This window comes from Sus scrofa, chromosome 17 (assembly GCF_000003025.6).
Source record: "Sus scrofa isolate TJ Tabasco breed Duroc chromosome 17, Sscrofa11.1, whole genome shotgun sequence".
Classification (NCBI taxonomy): Eukaryota; Metazoa; Chordata; class Mammalia; order Artiodactyla; family Suidae; genus Sus; species Sus scrofa.
Genome location: NC_010459.5, coordinates 39,317,216 through 39,327,631, shown reverse-complemented (window position 1 = coordinate 39,327,631; position 10,416 = coordinate 39,317,216). Strand labels below are relative to the sequence as shown.

Here is a 10,416-nt window from a genome sequence, read left to right as displayed (position 1 = left end):
TTTTCCCTACTATAGAGTAAATTTCAAGACATTTTTGCGAGTTTTTTTTTTTTTCTTTCATCGTTGCCTTCCCCAGTGTTTATGTGACACAGAGTAGATGCTCAATAAATAGGTGGTAAGTGAGCGAAAGAATGAAAGATTGTAAAGAGCCTCCTTGTCCAACAGCGGAGCTGTGAGGGAATATAGAAATACGCATGCTCGGAGAATTCTGAAAAATTACCGTTTCGAAGCGCAAGCCAGGAGGGCGTGGAATTTACCTCAAGTGACGCCTCCCTCGTCCTTCCCCTCGGAACGTTTCCGTGCCGGAACCTTGGCTCGAGGGGCCCGGAGCGGTGCGAAGGCACTTCCGGTGCCCCTTCTCGCTTGCCAGTGAAGAGAACTGCCAAGTCAGTTCCGGCAGAGAGCGCGGTGAGAAGCGGATCGCGGCCTTCTGTCCCGGGGCCCTCCGGGCCCTCTGGCCTCGGCCAGCGGTGAACTGGGGGGCCCTGGGACAGGCCTGAACTGTGTCCTGCAGAGCTCCAGAGTCCTCGCGGCCGTCCATGGCCCAGGCCTTGGAGTAGCAGCGAACCTCTCCCCCACCCCCACCTCCGCGACCAAATGGCGGCGGACCCCGCGAGCCCAGGCCCAGCCGATCGCCGGGTCTCTTGGCCCAGCGCTGCAGGGCTTAGGCGAAGCCTCTGCCAAATCGCCTTTGGGAGTCCAGCGTGGCAGGGCGAGAAGAATGGCGGCCACTCGAACGCCATGGAGAGCCGTTAGAGCCTCGAGGGCCCGAGAAGGCTGCCACCCTTGGGCCTTGGAGCCGTGCGGATTTGGGACCTGTGGTGGCCGCTCTGTCCCGGTTGGACGAGACCTCACCTCATCCGGTAAACGACGGACAAAGGCCTTTACGGGCCCGGAAGGTGAGCGGAGCCCCATCAACGACGGGTGGAACGTTAGTGGGCCATCGTTGACTCTTGTTCTACCGAGACCTTGAAGTTAGAAATGGTAGAATAACGTACCACATGTGGCCAATAGGAAGTGCCCACCACCTTTTGGGAAGATTTATTGGCCGTTTAGAGAAGGCCTGTGTATATAATATGAAAAAGCTGCTCTCAACTTTCCCCCCAACCTTTCAGAAGAAAACTTTTTGCTACATCTAGGCCTCCTAGATGTAAAGAGGTTGCCGACGTATGATAAAGTAGAGTTAGAAAATCGCATGTCTTGTAAATGCCCATTTTGGGTTTTTTTTTTTTTAAATCAAAAGAAAAGGAATGTCTTCTGGAAATGACTTTGAGATGGAATTGTTTGACCACCTCTGAAGTGACATCTGGAGAGACAGAGATCCACGTTTGTTCAGTGGGTTAGAGGACATGGAGTGGAAGATTTCGAGGAAGAAGAAGGTTCTGTGCCAGACTCGTCATACTTAGAAGACATTTGCATATTATAACCATTGTTTTGTGTGTGCATTTTATTCCTCACTTCTATATATAGTTGACAATAAGTACTTTTTGGAAATATCTAGGCTTTCTAGATTTTCTGAAGTGCCTGACATATGTTAAAAGTAGAGGTAGTAAAAAGACATCTTTTTGTGTATGATAGAAATATCTTTTTGTTAAAACTCATATGAAATATTGTTTATTTGGGGGGAGGGGGGTTGGCCAAACCACCTCTTTGAATAGTGCATTGTGTTTGTGCACTGGTTCAAGGTCGGGGGAGGAGAAGGAAGTGCAAAGAGCTCTTTGCTAGTGTTTATAGCAAGGCAAGGTTAACCATTGTTCTTTTTACGTGCATTTCGTTTCACTTTGTGTGTATATAGTGTACATAACGGACAAATGAGTCCTAATTTACAACATCTGGTCCTTCTAGATGTTAAAGAGGTTGCCAGTGTATGATAGAAATAGAGATAGTAAACTAATACCATCCTATACATTTTGTGTCCTGAAAATGTGAGCATTATAGCCCTCTGGGTTGGTAGAGGGGGGAGAGAAGAGAAGGGGGGTGGTCTTATGCTAGAATGCTCACATTTGGAAGACACTTTCAGATTATAACTGTTACATGTCGCAGTTTATTGAGACTGCTCTGTATATAGTGGACAAATTAAGTCCTTATTTGAAACATCTAGTCCACCTAGATGTTTAGAAGTGCCCGACGTATGTTAAATGTAGAGGTAGTAAAATATCACTTTGTAAATAGCTTTTAGCTAAAATTCATAGGAAATATTGTCTTTTGAAAATGGAATTGTTAAACCACCTCTGTGACCAGTAGTTTGGAGTAGGTGAGAAGGAAAGAATTGCAAAAGGTAATATGCTAGTGTGTTTGGACGTTTTCAGACAAAACCATTTTTTGTATGTTAGGTGCATTTTGCTTTTCTGTGTATATAGTGTATATAATGGACAAATGAGTCCTAATTTTGCAACATCTAGTCTCTAGATGTTAAAGAGGTTGCCAGTGTATGACAAAATAGTAAGATTTACATATTTTTTACACTTTGTGTTGAAATTTATAGGAAAGCTTGTCTTCTGTAGATGACTTTTGGATATGAATTTGTTCATTCACCTCTAAGCATTACACATTGCCTGTACTTGTCCACTGAATTCATGGTGGAGAGAAGGAAGTGAGGGAGGGAATGCTTCAGGCCAAAATGGTCATATTTAGAAGATACCTCAGATTATAACCATTGTTACACGTGTGCAATTTTATTTAACAGTGCTGTGTACTTAGTGAACAAGTAAGTTCTTATATGAAATATCTAGTCTTGCTGGGTATTTAGAAGTGCTTGATGTATTTAAAAGTAGTAGTAGTAAAATAATGCTTCTTGTAAATAGCTTTTAAAAACATGGGAAATGCTGTCTTTGGAAATGGAATTGTTAAACCTCCTCTGACCAGTATACTCTGCTCATTCATTGGGTTGATGGAAGTGGGAGGGAAGATTGCAAAAACATGTTTTGCTAGTGTGTACTAAAAAATTTCACCTTATTGGTTGCTCTATGTTACATGCATTTTGTTTAACTTTACTGTATATATTATGTATATACTGGACAAATGGGTTCCAATTTTATAATATCTAGTCTCTAGATATTAAAAAGAGGTTGCCAATGTATGACAAAAGTAGAGTTAGTAAACTAACACATTTTGTACACTTGTGTTAAATTCCATTGAAAGGCTGTCTTCTGAAAAGGACCTTTGGAAATAAAATTGTAAATCACATCTAAGTGACACATGTGCCTGAACTCAGCCACTGTTGGATGGACAGTGGGAAGGAAGAGTTAGGAGCAATGAAGCATTCTAATAAGCTAGAATGTTTCTGTGTAGAAGACACTTTCATATATAACCATTTTTACATGTGTGTGGTTTATTCAACACTACTGTGTATATATAGTGGACAAACTTAAGTCCTTATTTGAAACATCTAGTCTTTCTAGATGTTTAGAAGTGCACAAAGTATGTTAAAAGTAGAGGTAGTGAAATAACATTTTGTAGATATCTTTTTGTTAAAATTCATATGAAATATTGCCTTTTAGAAATGGAATAATCAAACCACCTCTTTGAGCAGTGCACATTATTTTATTTGTGCTGGTTCAAGGAGGAAGAAAAAAGTACAAAGGGCTTTATACCAATATGTTTATAGTTAGGAGAGATTAACCATCGTCCTGTATGTCTGTGTTTTGCTTTACTTAGTTGTGTATATAGTGTACATAAAGGACAGATGTCCAAATTTACATCTAGTCTTCCTAGATGTTAAAGAGGTTGCCAATGTATGACAAAAGTAGTTAGAAAATAAATACATTGTGAATACTTTGTTAAAATTCATACGAAAAATTGTTCTGAAAGCAACTGGAGGAGATGAAATTGTTAGAATCCCCTCTAAGCATTTCAGATGCTTTATTACACTTGCTTACTAGGTTGATAGAGATGAGAAGGGGAAGGGTTCTAGGCCCGTGTTCCTGTTTAGAAGACACTTTGAGATTATAGCCTTTGTGTGCAGTTTATTCAATACTACATGTATGTATAGTAAACTAAAATCCTTATTTGAAACATCTAGTCTTTCTAGATGTTTAAAAGTGTACAACATATGCTAAAAGTAGATAATTAACACCTTTTAAGATTTTTTTCTGTTAATTCATAGGAATGGTCATATTTGGGGAATGGGATTGTTAAACTTGAGCCTTGGAGAGTATGCTGACTGATGACTGGGGTGGTGGGGGTTGGGGGGGACAGGGAAGGAAGCTCAGAGAAGGGTTCTGTGCTCATGAGTCTTTAGAAAGCTTCAGATTTTCTAACCATTGTTCTGTTTGTGTGTTTGAGTTAATATTGCTGTGTATTAAAGAATAAACAAGTCCCAGTGTCCAAAGTATATTGAAAGTAGAAGTAGTAAAATAATTCCTTTATAAATGCCCTTTTGTGGGTTTTTAGGAAGGGCTATGACTTCTGGGAGTGTCTATGTTAATCCACCTTTTGTAGCTAGATGTAGTCCTGTAGTTAGTCACTGAAATGCTGGAAGAGGGTTAAGAGGAAGGGTGAAGGGAAGGGCTCTTGGCTATTATCTCCATATCTAGACAGTTTTAGTTTATAACCATAGGTCTATATGTGCATTTTTGTAAAGTTTCTGTTTATTGTGGACAAGGTTCATTCTTTATCTTGCAACATCTATGTCCCAGGATAACATATGATAAAAAGTAGAGTTAGTGAGTTAACCAATTTGTAAATAAATATCTTTGTTACAATGATATAAAACAGCATCTTGGACATGAATTGTTAAAGTCTCAGAAATGTATGTCAGGACTTGTTCACTAGGTTGGCAGCAGAGGGGCAGAAGGAAAGTATAAAGGGAGGGTTGTATGCGAATGTGTTCATATTTATATTTTGGTGATAACCATTGATGTGGGTGCATCTTTTGGCTGTAATATAAGCAATTCAGTGGAAACATACCTCCTTGCTAATATTTTAATAGTTTGGATAATTAGTCCTCTTAGAGGCATTATACTTTATGTACTCTGTTGCTTTATGTGTCATTTTTAATTGAACATAAGGGAATGTAGTATTTTAATCATAACTCTACCAATATCTTTATCTTGAAGCCTGTTGCTATTTTTGTCTTTTATGTAATTTTATCGCTAAGAAAGGCAGGATTACATTTTTTTTCCTTCCAGATCGAGTTGGTGTAGTATATTCTTGGTTATCAAAATAAAATACTCATATAGCTTTGGGACTTTGAAATGGTAAATATTCATGATGTGTGAAAAAGCATGATACATAACTATGATCTTAATTACATAAAAATGGATGCTTCATTGTGTAGATACACAAACGAAATCTAGAAGGACATATCAACCTGTAAACTGCTTGATTATGGATGACTTTGTTTTTTGCTTCCTATTTGCTTGTGTTTTTCAGTTTCCTATTATGCACATGTTAACTTTTAAGAAATAAATTTTACTTAAAAAAGCCTTCATGAAGTCGCCATTGCTTGTTAAGTTAGCATACTCCATAGAAGCATAGCGTTCACATCCTGCCTGCCTAGGCTAAAGTATCTGAAGTTTTTACCTCCTATGATGCCTTCCACTACTTAGATGTTAACCCACACCCCACAACCTGTGCCTTGGTGTTCAAGATAACTCTGCACTTTGCTGGTTCCAGCTTTGCTCAAGCTATGGCCTGTGGTGCCCTCTCCCCATTCTTCACCGAGCAAACTCATTCTTCATTGCCCTATCAAATTGTAATGTAGATGCAGTCTTGCAGACTGACACCCCAGAATTAAAGTGCTAGAATCGAATGTCAGAAATTATGCCCTTTCCTTTGTAGCTCCTACTTGCCTCTTGTATATAGAACCCACTTGTACTGTTACTGTTACCTGGAAGTACTGGATTGAGTCTAGGCTTAAATCGTATGACAGAGTGCAACACAATGCCTGATAACATACTAGGGGCTTAGGAAGTGTCCACTGAATACAAGGGAGACAAAGGTCAGCTTTGGGGACTGATTTTATGGCATAGGTGCTACAGGCACAGGTTGAATAGTCAGGGCTTCCCAAGCTGACAGTTCCTATCATAGCTCACCAAACTAGAGGGTAAAGGTTGAATGCTAATCAGGCATAAAACATGGCAGGGCTTCTCATTCCCAACTCAGGATGAGGCTAGAGACATGCCTGCCTCCAAATGTAGGGAGGTAGCATTTCCAGTGTTTGCCTGGCTGCTGTTGGTATAACCTAGGTGGGCTGGGAGCCAGTGAGAGCAGGTAGAGGCCCTTCCCATTGCCATCTCCTCTCCTGTTGAGGCTCCTATGAGACAGGCATTAGCCTATGAAGGTGGAGCTTCGGGGAGGCACCTATGTCTGGAACCCCTGGCCTGGAGGGGGAGAACCAGGTGTATCTGGATAACTCATCCCAGGCTAGGACCAATCTGCAATTCCCAAATTCACCAGAGCTGGAGCTGAGGCTCTCTAATTAAAGGTGGATTCACCCTTAAAGTCCGGGGTCTGGGGGCTCATAAAGATCTAAAAGAGACAAAGTTAGTTCTCAAGCAGTCTTGGACCCCCAGGGCAAAGCTAACCCTCAGTGGACAGAAGACAAAAGTCAAGTCCAGAGAGGGGACAGACCCCCCAGGATCACACCTCATAGCTAACAATATGTATTGCCAGGGAGAGAGCACCGGGTGTCAGAGGCCTCAGCTCTCATCTAAGCTCTCACAAACGTGGGAATATTGGCCAGTTGATCCCATCTGGGCCTCAGTCTCCTCATCTGTGAATGAGGGGTTATTCTGGCTGGTTGATGAGGGAGGCCTCACCAGATCAGCTGCTGGGCCTTTCAAAGTCACAAGTTTCATCACCTGCAGAGCACGGGCTAGAAGCTTCTAAATACCATTCCCTACAAAGGACCCAGGGTCCTTGGAGAAATGGTTAGTTCCAGGGCTGCAACAGAAAAGTACAAGATCATCCTGGAATATCCCGTTGTGGCAAAAGAACAAGAAAGTGCCTCAGAGAATGATAGAACCATGTCAAAAGGAACCCAGAAGCCAGCCTGAAGTGGCTTCCACTCCAAGCCAATGGAAGCATCAAAATATAAAATGTAATTTGTGCATCAAAATATAAAATGATAATAACGGATTATAACACATTGAATAAAATAAGCCATGAGTCCAACGCTGATATAATAAATGTGTAAGTAAATGGAAAATATAAGGGGAGAGTTATATAGTTCCAAAGAATCTCCTCACAAAATACCTATTAAAAGAGAATAAGACCCACTGAGCAGAGTGAAAAGGCAACCTATGGAATGGGAGAAAATATTTGCAAATCATATATCTGATATATCCAGGCCACAAAAAATTGGACAAATGAATAGATATTCTTCCAAAGATGATACGCAAATGGCTATCAAATGTATGAAAAGGTAGAGTTCCCACTGTGGCACAATGGGATTGGCAGCATCTTTGCAGCTCCAGGATGAAGGTTTGATAACCCAGCTGACACAGTGGGTTAAGGGATACGGCATTGCTGCAACTGTGGCTCAGATCTGACCCCTGGCCTGGGAATTCCATATGCTGTGGGGCACGCACTCCCCCGAACAATGTACGAAAAGATGCTAAATGTCACTAATAAAGAGAAATGCAAATTAAAACCAAAATGAGGACTTCCCATTGTGGCTTATAGGGTTAAGAACCCAACTAGTAGCCATGAGGAATGCAGATTCAATCCCTGGCCTTGCTCAGTGGGTTAAGGATCTGGCCATGCTGTGAGCTGTGGTAAAGCTCACAGAAGTGGCTCCAATCCGGGTGTAGCTGCGGCCAGTAGCTGTAGCTCCCATTTAACCCCTAGCCTAGGAACTTCCATGTGCTGCAGGTGCGACCCTTAAACACACACACACACACAATGACTTATCATCTAATACCCATTAGGACGGCTACTAAAAAAAAAAAAAAAGAGAACAAGTGTTTACAAGGATGTGGAGAAACTGGAACTCTTGTTCACTGTTGATGAAAAAATCGTACAACTGCTATGGAACACAGGATGATGATTTCTCAAAAAAATCAAAACTAGAACTACCATATGACCCAGCAGATCCACTTATGGATATATATCCAAGAAAATTGAAAGCAGGTCTCAAAGAGCTATCTCCATACCATGTTCATAGCAGCATTATTCACAAAAGCCAAGAGGTGGAACCCAAATTTCCATCAACAGATGGATGAATGGATAAACAAAATATGTACAGGCCATGGAATATTATTCAGCCTTAAAAAGGAAAGAACTGTCACATGCTACAACTTGGATGAACCTTGAGGACATTGTGTTAAGTAAAATGAGCCAGTCACAAAATGAGAGATACTGTATGATTCCACTTATATGTGATATCTAAAGTTGTCAAATTTATAGAGACAGAAAGTAGAATAGCAGTTACCAGGGGCTGTGGGGAGGTGGGAAAGAGGAGTCATTTAATAGGTACAGAGTTTCAGATTTGCAAGATAAAAAAGTTCTGGTTATCTCTTTCACAACAATGTGAATATACTCAAGACTCCTGAACTATACATTTAAAAAGGTAAAGATGGTAATTTCATGTTATGTTTTTACATAACAAACATACATACATATTAAAATAAAGAGAGTAAGAAAGAGTAACTTTACAGTGGAGACACCATTTTAATCCAGTAATCAAAATTACCACCAGTAATGGGACAAACTGAAATCTTGGCGCCACCATATAGCATCTAGTGGGGAAAACGCAGCATCACTTCTGTCATTTCCAGCCAAAGAGGCATAACCTAAATCTAATCATGAGAAAACATCAAACAAGCTCTTCCTTATAGAAAGCACACTACAAAATAACTGTTCTATAACCTTTAAAAGTGTCAAGATCATGAATGTCAAAAAAAGGCTGAGAACTATATCAGACTGAAGGAAACCACAGAGGCATGACATCTAAGTGTACTGCTTGATCATGAGCTGGATCCTTTGCTCTAAAGGACACTACTGGGACAACTGGCAACATGTGAATGGACTCTGAGGGTTCAATGGCTATGATATGTCAATAATATTTGCCTGATTTTGACGGTTGTGGCTATGTAAGGAATGTCCTTGTCTGAAGGAAATAAACACTAAACTATTTGGGTGTGCTAATGTACACCAGACTTACTCTCAAATGGCTCAGGGGAAAACTTTTGTACTGCAAAAAGCTGTAACTTTTTTGGCTGCCCCGCTTCTCTTACAAGTCTTCTCTATCTCAAGAAATGACTACTCCATCCTTCCAGCTCTGCTCAAACCAAAATCTTTGGCATTATCCTTAGTTTCTCCCATTCCTCACATTCAGTGCTTTAGTAAACGCTGATCAGTTCTACCACTGAAATTTGTCCATGATCAGCTTCATCCAGACACCTCTACCACAATTCTGTGATCCAAGCCAACATAATCTCCTATTTGGATTATGGCACTGGCTTCCCCTGTCATCTAGTCTCCCTCATTCCACCTTCATGCTTAAAGCCTAAGTCTGTAGCCATATCATATCACTCCCTTGCAAGAGCTTTTCAGAGGCTTCCATCCCTCATTTACCCTGATTTTTCTTAGGCATTTTTTGTGTTCTTTAACCACTGACCCAGAATGCAAGCTCTTTGATGCCAAGGACCTTGGTTTGGTTTGATGCTGTATCTTCAAACCCTGACCAGCTCCCTCTCCCTAAAGCACATCTGCTAATTGGAGATAACACTGGTTGAATTCATCTAGATTTTAGTTCAGTCCTGCCAGTTCCCATATGCCTCCCTATCTAATGGAGATGCCAGAAGCCTGGCAGCTAAGGGACAGAAGGCAAGCACTGGCAGAAAGGGAAGAGGAGGAAGTAGGCAGCCAACAGGCTCCAGGGCTCTTCTGTTAGAGAGGCAGAAGATCCCATGAGCTGGTATCATCAAAGTGGATAAGGTGTGTAGGGTAATAGAGCAATATACAAATGCAGAATGATTCACTGGTGAGATCTTTCACATATGCAAATCCCCCAGCTGCTGTGATCCGTTAAGCTGAGAAATATCCACATGTGGGACTCTTAAATTTTATCTCTGTGGGCAGGGCTCCCAGACCTACTAGCAGTATCATTTTGTCCCTGGGAACTACTTTTTCACCTAATTCAGACATCTTCTTTCTGAGAGTCAAACTCTGAATTTAGTGTTTTATATAGACTACTTAATCTTCACGATTTTATGAAACACATGTTTTTATTATTCCCGTGTTACAGGTGGGGAAACTGAGGCAAAGAGCAGTCGCTTGCATCATGTCACACAGCTGGTTGAGAGCAGAGCAACCTAAATCCAGAACTGCTGCTCATGATGCTGCTCCTTTTGTTCTGTGATGTCAGTAAAATCAGAAAGACAAGAAAGGGGCTGGCTTTATTGGGAGGAGGCTTCCAGAAGAGCAATGAGCAATTACTCTCCATCTCCACCTTATATAAAACAAGAAATA

General features: G+C 41.0%; 1 long non-coding RNA gene across 1 annotated transcript; it reads left to right on the top strand.

Moving 5' to 3' along the window:
* On the top strand, positions 289 to 5,427 carry LOC110257452. Its single transcript, XR_002340060.1, has 2 exons — positions 289 to 899; positions 1,244 to 5,427. It is a non-coding gene; the product is annotated as an uncharacterized LOC110257452 (long non-coding RNA).